Source organism: Lolium rigidum, chromosome 3 (genome assembly GCF_022539505.1).
Source record: "Lolium rigidum isolate FL_2022 chromosome 3, APGP_CSIRO_Lrig_0.1, whole genome shotgun sequence".
NCBI classification, from domain to species: domain Eukaryota; kingdom Viridiplantae; phylum Streptophyta; class Magnoliopsida; order Poales; family Poaceae; genus Lolium; species Lolium rigidum.
Genome location: NC_061510.1, coordinates 179,177,729 through 179,187,705, shown reverse-complemented (window position 1 = coordinate 179,187,705; position 9,977 = coordinate 179,177,729).

Here is a 9,977-nt window from a genome sequence, read left to right as displayed (position 1 = left end):
GCCTCGACCGGTGCCTTAGTGGAGAAGGGGGAGCCCCTTTGTGGAGCTCTCTCAAGGAAGAAGGTGAGGCCTTCCTTCGTGGTGTGGCCGTCTAGCCTTCGTGGCTAGCACCTTCTCTACGCAGACGTACTCCCTTTTGTGGGAGGAACCGCGGGAAACAAACCTCGCCTCGTCTCCGCGCTCCCCGGTTGTCCCGCTCCTCAAGTTTATTATCTTGCTTAGTTATTTTGCTTGTTGCACTAGCCTAGGATCATACTAGGGTCATCTCGAACATCAAAGTTGTCACCTTTACTTCCGCGTTGCACTAAAATTGAGAAAGTATAAAAATTGCGTAGCGCCCATTCACCCTCCCTCTTGTTCGGTACGATCCATTCAACTGGTATCAGAGCAAGGTTTTCTTGCTCGGGCTTTACCGCCTAAGAAATGGCCGAACAAGAGGCGGCCGAGAATGGGTCCCTTCCCGGTGAGCTACCACCTCCACCATCTACCTTCAATAGCACAACGCCTACATTGGATGACCTCAAGAAATTGGAGTCATCCATCGTTAACCAAATGAAGGCTATGATGATGGAGTTGGTAGCTCCCAAACCAGCCCCTACCATAGATTCTAAGGCAAGTTCCGAGGTTCCACCATCCAAAGCTACTTCATTTCCTCTTATTGATTTTGTCGCTCAATCGACGAAAACCAACAAGAGGAAGGGCTTGGGGAAGCCGACACTTCTTCAAAAGGGAAGGATGAACCACCGGTTGCGGGACAATTAGGAGGTAATCATTTGGTGCCTCCACCAAGTGATTACACCATAAATGTCCCAATACCTATGCCTCATATTTTGTCGCATGGCTCACCACCGCTACTTGAATCCAGTAGCTTTGAAAATTGGCAATTCTTAATGCGTTCTCATGTGCGCAGCGCATCTACCGAGCTTTGGCGCATCATCGAGGAAGGCTATTCACCACGAGACCCAAAGAAATTGACTAGAAGAGAAGTGGTGGATGACCCACTCAACGCCACCGCCATCAACATGATTCACATGGCCGTCACACCCAAGGACCGTGCTCACATCCGCTCTCTCAAGACCGCCAAGGAAGCATGGGATAAACTCGACATGCTCTTCCTCGAAAATGAGAGCATTCAAAGCTCTTGTTTCGATGAAGTGAACAACATGGCCGACAACTTCTTCATGAATAAGGGAGAATCTCCGGAAGAGATGTACCGTCGCCTCATTGCTCTTGCCGTGCAAATGCAAGATCTTGGAGCAACGTTTGTGGATGACCATTGGATCAAAAGTAAGTTCTACAATGCTCTCCCCCATATGAGGAAGTGAAGTTGACGTCCATCTGCCAAAACGCCTCCTTCCGCGCTATGACATCCGATGAAGTCCTTAGTTAAGTCATCGCTTTGGACATCTCCAAGAAGAATGCAGAGGATCTCGTTGCTCGTGCTCACAACACTCGCAAGCCCAAACCCTTGCATTGAAGATAAGGGAGCGTGAAGCAAGTCAGAGAGATGAGGATCCCATGGAGTGGACTCAGGATGATCTCAAGACAAACTACCATGAGCACATGGCTCTCGCCGCAAAGAGTTTTTGGGATGGGAACAAGTCAAGAGGCTCAAGACCAAGAGGAAGCTCAAGATATTCACCTCGTGACTCTCCAAGAAACTTTTCCAAGAGCCCAAGGGAGGGGCAAAGAGGGAGAACGTGCTACAATTGCGGCGACAAAAGTCACTTCGTCGCGGATTGTATCTATGAGAGAAGGGAAGATAACGGTGGAAGGCTTGTCCGCAAGGACAAGTTCAAATCTCTCTCCAAAGGGTTCTCCAAGTTCTCCTCCAAGCCCGGTGACGCCAAGGTCTCCTTCACCAAGAAGCCTCGAGCTTTCATTATACGTGAGGAGTATTCCTCCGATGATTTGTGAAGGGCATGAAGACAAGAACTCGAACAAGGAAGAAGAGGGAGTGGCCGCCATCGCCATCGCCATCTCCACTCCCTCCACCTCCCTCTTCGACTCTCCTAATGAGAACCTCGTCACCAACAACTCCCATTGCCTCATGGCAAAGGTATCTTCGGAGGTAGAACCCCTTCCCAAACCTATATTCTCCTCTAATGTTATATCTATTTATGATGCCACTAGTCTCACCATTAAGCGTGAGATTGTGGGTTTGAATGCTTTTCTCACTAACATGCAAGGGGATACCAAGACCCATGTTGAGGCCCTCATGGCTCAACTTGGTGCGGCTCAAGACCTTATAGAGGAGAAGGAGAGGCTTGAGAGGGAGGTGGCAAATGAGATTGCCTCTCTCACTCAAGCACATGAGGAGGAGCAAAATTTGTGCATGTCTCTTGAAGCTAGTGTCATTACCCTCGAAGACTCCAACAACGCCATCATATCCCAACTCACCAAGGACCGAGATCATGCTCTTGGATTGGTGGGTGATGCGTGTCTTGATCTCCCCGGCAACGGCGCCAGAAATTTGCTTGATGCGTGTAGTTGACACGTCCGTTGGGAACCCCAAGAGGAAGGTGTGATGCGCACAGCGGCAAGTTTCCCTCAGTTAGAAACCAAGGTTTAATCGAACCAGTAGGAGTCAAGAAGCACGTTGAAGGTTGATGGCGGCGGGATGTAGTGCGGCGCAACACCGGAGATTCCGGCGCCAACGTGGAACCCGCACAACACAACCAAAGTACTTTGCCCCAACGAAACAGTGAGGTTGTCAATCTCACCGGCTTGCTGTAACAAAGGATTAACCGTATTGTGTGGAAGATGATTGTTTGCAAGAAAACAAGTAAAGAACAAGTATTGCAAGCAGATTTGTATTTCAGTATTAAAAGAATGGACCGGGGTCCACAGTTCACTAGAGGTGTCTCTCCCATAAGATAAAAGCATGTTGGGTGAACAAATTACAGTCGGGCAATTGACAAATAGAGAGGGCATAACAATGCACATACATGACATGATAAGTATAGTGAGATTTAATTGGGCATTACAACAAAGTACATAGACCGCCATCCAACCGCATCTATGCCTAAAAAGTCCACCTTCAGAGTTATCATCCGAACCCCTCCAGTATTAAGTTGCAAAGCAACAGACAATTGCATTAAGTATGGTGCGTAATGTAATCAACAACTACATCCTCGGACATAGCGCCAATGTTTTATCCCTAGTGGCAACAACGACAACACAACCTTAGAACTTTCTCGTCACTGTCCCGGTGTCAATGCGTGCATGAACCCACTATCGAGCATAAGTACTCCCTCTTGGAGTTAAAAGTAAAAACTTGGCCAGAGCCTCTACTAGTAACGGAGAGCATGCAAGATCATAAACAACACATGTATAATAACTTGATAATTAACATGACATGGTATTCTCTATCCATCGGATCCCGACAAACACAACATATAGAATTACAGATAGATGATCTTGATCATGTTAGGCAGCTCACAAGATCCAACAATGAAGCACAATGAGGAGAAGACAACCATCTAGCTACTTCTATGGACCCATAGTCTAGGGGTGAACTACTCACTCATCACTCCGGAGGCGACCATGGCGGTGTAGAGTCCTCCGGGAGATGAATCCCCTCTCCGGCGAGGGTGCCGGAGGAGATCTCCAGAATCCCCCGAGATGGGATCGGCGGCGGCGGCGTCTCGATAAGGTTTTCCGTATCGTGGTTTTTCGCATCGGGGTTTCGCGACGGAGGCTTTAAGTAGGCGGAAGGGCGAGTCGGGGCCGGACGAGGGGCCCACACCACAGGTCGGCGCGGCCAAGACCTCGGGCCGCGCCGCCCTATGGTCCGGCCACCTCGTGGCCCCACTTCGTGTGTTCTTCGGTCTTCTCGGAAGCTCCGTGGAAAAATAAGCCCACGGGTCTTCGTTTCGTCCAATTCCGAGAATATTTCGTTACTAGGATTTCGAAACCAAAAACAGCGAGAAAACGAGAACCGGCACTTCGGCATCTTGTTAATAGGTTAGTTCCAGTAAAATGCACGAATATGACATAAAGTGTGCATAAAACATGTAGGTATCATCAATAATATGGCATAGAACATAAGAAATTATCGATACGTCGGAGACGTATCAAGCATCCCCAAGCTTAGTTCTCGCTCGTCCCGAGCAGGTAAAACGATAACAAAGATAATTTCTGAAGTGATATGCCATCATAACCTTGATCATACTATTTGTAAACATATGTAGTGGATGCAGCGATCAAAACAATGGTGATGACATGAGTAAACAGGTGAATCATAAAGCAAAGACTTTTCATGAATAGTACTTCAAGACAAGTATTAATAAGTCTTGCATAAGAGTTAACTCATAAAGCAATAAATCAAAGTAAAGGTATTGAAGCAACACAAAGGAAGATTAAGTTTCAGCGGTTGCTTTCAACTTGTAACATGTATATCTCATGGATAGTTGTCAACATAGAGTAATATAACAAGTACAATATGCAAGTATGTAGGAATCAATGCACAGTTCACACAGGTGTTTGCTTCTTGAGGTGGAGAGAGATAGGTGAACTGACTCAACATAAAAGTAAAGAGAATGGTCCTTCAAAGAGGAAAGCATCGATTGCTATATTTGTGCTAGAGCTTTTATTTTGAAAACATGAAACAATTTTGTCAACGGTAGTAATAAAGCATATGAGTTATGTACATTATATCTTACAAGTTGCAAGTCTCATGCATAGTATACTAATAGTGCCCGCACCTTGTCCTAATTAACTTGGACTACCGGATCTTTGCAATGCACATGTTTTGACCAAGTGTCACAATGGGGTACCTCCATGCCGCCTCGTACAAAGGTCTAAGGAGAAAGCTCGCATTTTGGATTTCTCGCTTTTGATTATTCTCAACTTAGACATCCATACCGGGACAATATGGACAACAGATAATGGACTCCTCTTTAATGCATAAGCATGTGGCAACAATTATTATTCTCTTACGAGATTGAGGATATATGTCCAAACTGAAACTTCCACCATGAATCATGGCTTTAGTTAGCGGCCCAAAGTTCTTCTCTAACAATATGCATGCTCCAACCATGAAGGTGGTAGATCTCTCTTGCTTCGGACAAGACGGACATGCATAGCAACTCACATGATATCCAACAAAGAATAGTTGATGGCGTCCCCGAAACATGGTTATCGCTCAACAAGCAACTTAATAAGAGATAAAGTGCATAAGTACATATTCAATACTACAATAGTTTTTAAGCTATTTGTCCCATGAGCTATATATTGCAAAGGTGAATGATGGAATTTTAAAGGTAGCACTCAAGCAATTTACTTTGGAATGGCGGATAAATACCATGTAGTAGGTAGGTATGGTGGACACAAATGGCATAGTGGTTGGCTCAAGGATTTTGGATGCATGAGAAGTATTCCCTCTCGATACAAGGTTTAGGCTAGCAAGGTTATTTGAAACAAACACAAGGATGAACGGTACATCAAAACTCACATAAAAGTCATATGGTAAACATTATAAGACTCCATACCGTCTTCCTTGTTGTTCAAAACTCAATACTAGATGTTATCTAGACTTTAGAGAAACCAAATATGCAAACCAAATTAGCAAGCTCTAAGTATTTCTTCATTAATGGGTGCAAAGTATATGATGCAAGAGCTTAAACATGAGCACAACAATTGCCAAGTATCAAATTATCCAAGACATTTTAGAGTTACTACATGTATCATTTTCCAATTCCAACCATATAACAATTTAACGAAGATGAAACTTCGCCATGAATACTATGAGTAGAGCCTAAGGACATATTTGTCCATATGCAACAGCGGAGCGTGTCTCTCTCCCATAAAGTGAATGCTAGGATCCATTTTATTCAAACAAAACAAAAAACAAAAACAAACCGACGCTCCAAGCAAAGTACATAAGATGTGGCCGAATAAAAATATAGTTTCAGGGGAGGAACCTGATAATGTTGTTGATGAAGAAGGGGATGCCTTGGGAATCCCCAAGCTTAGACGCTTGAGTCTTCTTAATATATGCGAGGGTGAACCACCGGGGCATCCCCAAGCTTAGAGCTTTCACTCTCCTTGATCATATTGCATCATACTCCTCTCTTGATCCTTGAAAACTTCCTCCACACCAAACTCGAAACAACTCATTAGAGGGTTAGTGCATAATAAAAATTCACATGTTCAGAGGTGACACAATCATTCTTAACACTTCTGGACATTGCATAAAGCTACTGGACATTAGTGGATCAAAGAAATTCATCCAACATAGCAAAAGAGGCAATGCGAAATAAAAGACAGAATCTGTCAAAACAGAACAGTCCGTAAAGATGGATTTTATTATGCCAGCAGACTTGCTCAAACGAAAATGCTCAAATTGAATGAAAGTTGCGTACATATCTGAGGATCATGCTCGTAAATTGGCGTAATTTTCTGAGCTACCTACAGGGAGATAGACCCAGATTCGTGACAGCAAAGAAATCTGGAACTGCGCAGTAATCCAAATCTAGTACTTACTTTTCTATCAAAGACTTTACTTGGCACAACAAAACATAAAACTAAGATAATGAGAGGTTGCTACAGTAGTAAACAACTTCCAAGACACAAATATAAAACAAAAATACTGTAGTAAAAACATGGGTTGTCTCCCATAAGCGCTTTTCTTTAACGCCTTTCGACTAGGCGCGAAAGTGTATCTCAAGTAACATCGAGAGATGAAGCATCAACATCATAATTTGTTCTAATGATAGAATCATAAGGTAACTTCATTCTCTTTCTAGGGAAGTGTTCCATACCTTTCTTGAGAGGAAATTGATATTTAATATTACCTTCCTTCATATCAATAGTAGCACCAACGGTTCGAAGAAAAGGTCTTCCCAATATAATGGGGCAAGATGCATTGCATTCAATATCCAAGACAACAAAATCAACGGGGACAAGGTTATTGTTAACCATAATATGAACATTATCAACCTTCCCCAAAGGTTTCTTGTTAGCATTATCAGCGAGATTAACATCCAAATAACAATTCTTCAATGGTGGCAAGTCAAGCATATCATAGACTTTTTTAGGCATAACGAAATACTTGCACCAAGATCACATAAAGCATTACAATCAAAATCTTTGACTCTCATTTTAATGATGGGCTCCCAACCATCCTCTAGCTTTCTAGGAATAGAAGTTTCAAGTTTTAGTTTCTCTTCTCTAGCTTTTATGAGAGCATTTGTAATATGTTTTGTGAAAGCCAAATTTATAGCGCTAGCATTGGGACTCTTAGCAAGTTTTTGCAAGAACTTTATAACTTCAGAGATGTGGCAATCATCAAAATCTAAATCATTACAATCTAAAGCAATGGGATTATCATCCCCAAGGTTGGAAAAAATTTCAGCAGTTTTATCACAGACAGTTTCAAGCAGCTTTAGCAGTTTCAGGTAATTTTGCGCGCTTTGCACTAGGAGTAGAAGCATTGCTAACACCAATTATTTTACCATTGATAGTAGGAGGTGCAGCAACATATGTATCATTAGCATTGCTAGTGGTGGTAATAGTCCAAACTTTAGCTACATTTTCCTTTTTAGCTAGTTTTTCATTTTCTTCTCTATCCCACCTAGCACGCAGTTCAGCCATTAATCTTATATTCTCATTAATTCTAACTTGGATGGCATTTGCTGTAGTAACAATTTTATTTTCAATCTCCCTATTAGGCATAACTTTCGATTTCAAAAGATCAACATCAGAGGCAAGACTATCAACTCTAGAAACAAGAATATCAATTTTATTGAGCTTTTCCTCAACGGATTTGTTAAAGGCAGTTTGTGTACTAATAAATTCTTTAAGCATGGCTTCAAGTCCAGGGGGTGTATTCCTATTATTGTTGTAAGAATTCCCATAAGAATTAGCATAACCGTTACCATTATTATAAGGATATGGCCTATAGTTATTACTAGAATTGTTCCGATAAGCATTGTTGTTGAAATTATTATTTTTAATGAAGTTTACATCAACATGTTCTTCTTGTGCAACCAATGAAGCTAATGGAACATTATTAGGATCAACATTAGTCCTATCATTCGCAAGCATAGACATAATAGCATCAACTTTATCATTCAAGGAAGAGGATTCTTCAACAGAATTTACCTTCTTACCTTGTGGAGATCTTTCTGTGTGCCATTCAGAGTAATTAACCATCATATTATCAAGAAGCTTTGTTGCTTCACCAAGAGTGATGGACATAAAGGTACCTCCAAGCAGCTGAATCCAATAAATTCCGCGAAGAAAAATTTAGTCCCGCATAGAAGGTTTGGATGATCATCCAAGTAGTCGATCCATGGGTTGGGCAATTTTTAACCGAGAGATTTCATTCTTTCCCAAGCTTGAGCAACATGTTCATTATCTAATTGTTTAAAATTCATTATGCTACTCCTCAAAGATATAATTTTAGCAGGGGGATAATATCTACCAATAAAAGCATCCTTGCATTTAGTCCATGAATCAATACTATTCTTAGGCAGAGATAGCAACCAATCTTTAGCTCTTCCTCTTAATGAGAAAGGGAACAATTTTAATTTTATAATGTAACCATCTACATCTTTATACTTTTGCATTTCACATAGTTCAACAAAATTATTGAGATGGGCAGCAGCATCATCAGAACTAACACCAGAAAATTGCTCTCGCATAACAAGATTAAGTAAAGCAGGTTTAATTTCAAAGAATTCTGCTGTAGTAGCAGGTGGAGCAATAGGTGTGCATAGGAAATCATTATTATTTGTGCTAGTGAAGTCACACAACTTAGTATTTTCAGGGGTAGCCATTTTAGCAGTAGTAAATAAAGCAAACTAGATAAAGTAAATGCAAGTAAACTAATTTTTTTGTGTTTTTGATATAGCAAACAAGACAGTAAATAAAGTAAAGCTAGCAACTAATTTTTTTTTGTGTTTTGATATAATGCAGCAAACAAAGTAGTAAATAAAATAAAGCAAGACAAAAACAAAGTAAAGAGATTGGGAAGTGGAGACTCCCCTTGCAGCGTGTCTTGATCTCCCCGGCAACGGCGCCAGAAATTTGCTTGATGCGTGTCTTGATCTCCCCGGCAACGGCGCCAGAAATTTGCTTGATGCGTGTAGTTGACACGTCCGTTGGGAACCCCAAGAGGAAGGTGTGATGCGCACAGCGGCAAGTTTCCCTCAGTTAGAAACCAAGGTTTAATCGAACCAGTAGGAGTCAAGAAGCACGTTGAAGGTTGATGGCGGCGGGATGTAGTGCGGCGCAACACCGGAGATTCCGGCGCCAACGTGGAACCTGCACAACACAACCAAAGTACTTTGCCCCAACGAAACAGTGAGGTTGTCAATCTCACCGGCTTGCTGTAACAAAGGATTAACCGTATTGTGTGGAAGATGATTGTTTGCAAGAAAACGGTAAAGAACAAGTATTGCAGCAGATTTGTATTTCGGTATTAAAAGAATGGACCGGGGTCCACAGTTCACTAGAGGTGTCTCTCCCATAAGATAAAAGCATGTTGGGTGAACAAATTACAGTCGGGCAATTGACAAATAGAGAGGGCATAACAATGCACATACATGACATGATAAGTATAGTGAGATTTAATTGGGCATTACGACAAAGTACATAGACCGCCATCCAACTGCATCTATGCCTAAAAAGTCCACCTTCAGGTTATCATCCGAACCCCCTCCAATATTAAGTTGCAAAGCAACAGACAATTGCATTAAGTATGGTGCGTAATGTAATCAACAACTACATCCTCGGACATAGCGCCAATGTTTTATCCCTAGTGGCAACAGCACAACACAACCTTAGAACTTTCCATCCTTGTCCCAGGTGTCAATGCGGGCATGAACCCACTATCGAGCATAAGTACTCCCTCTTGGAGTTAAAAGTAAAAACTTGGCCAGAGCCTCTACTAGTAACGGAGAGCATGCAAGATCATAAACAACACATGTATAATAACTTGATAATTAACATGACATGGTATTCTCTATCCA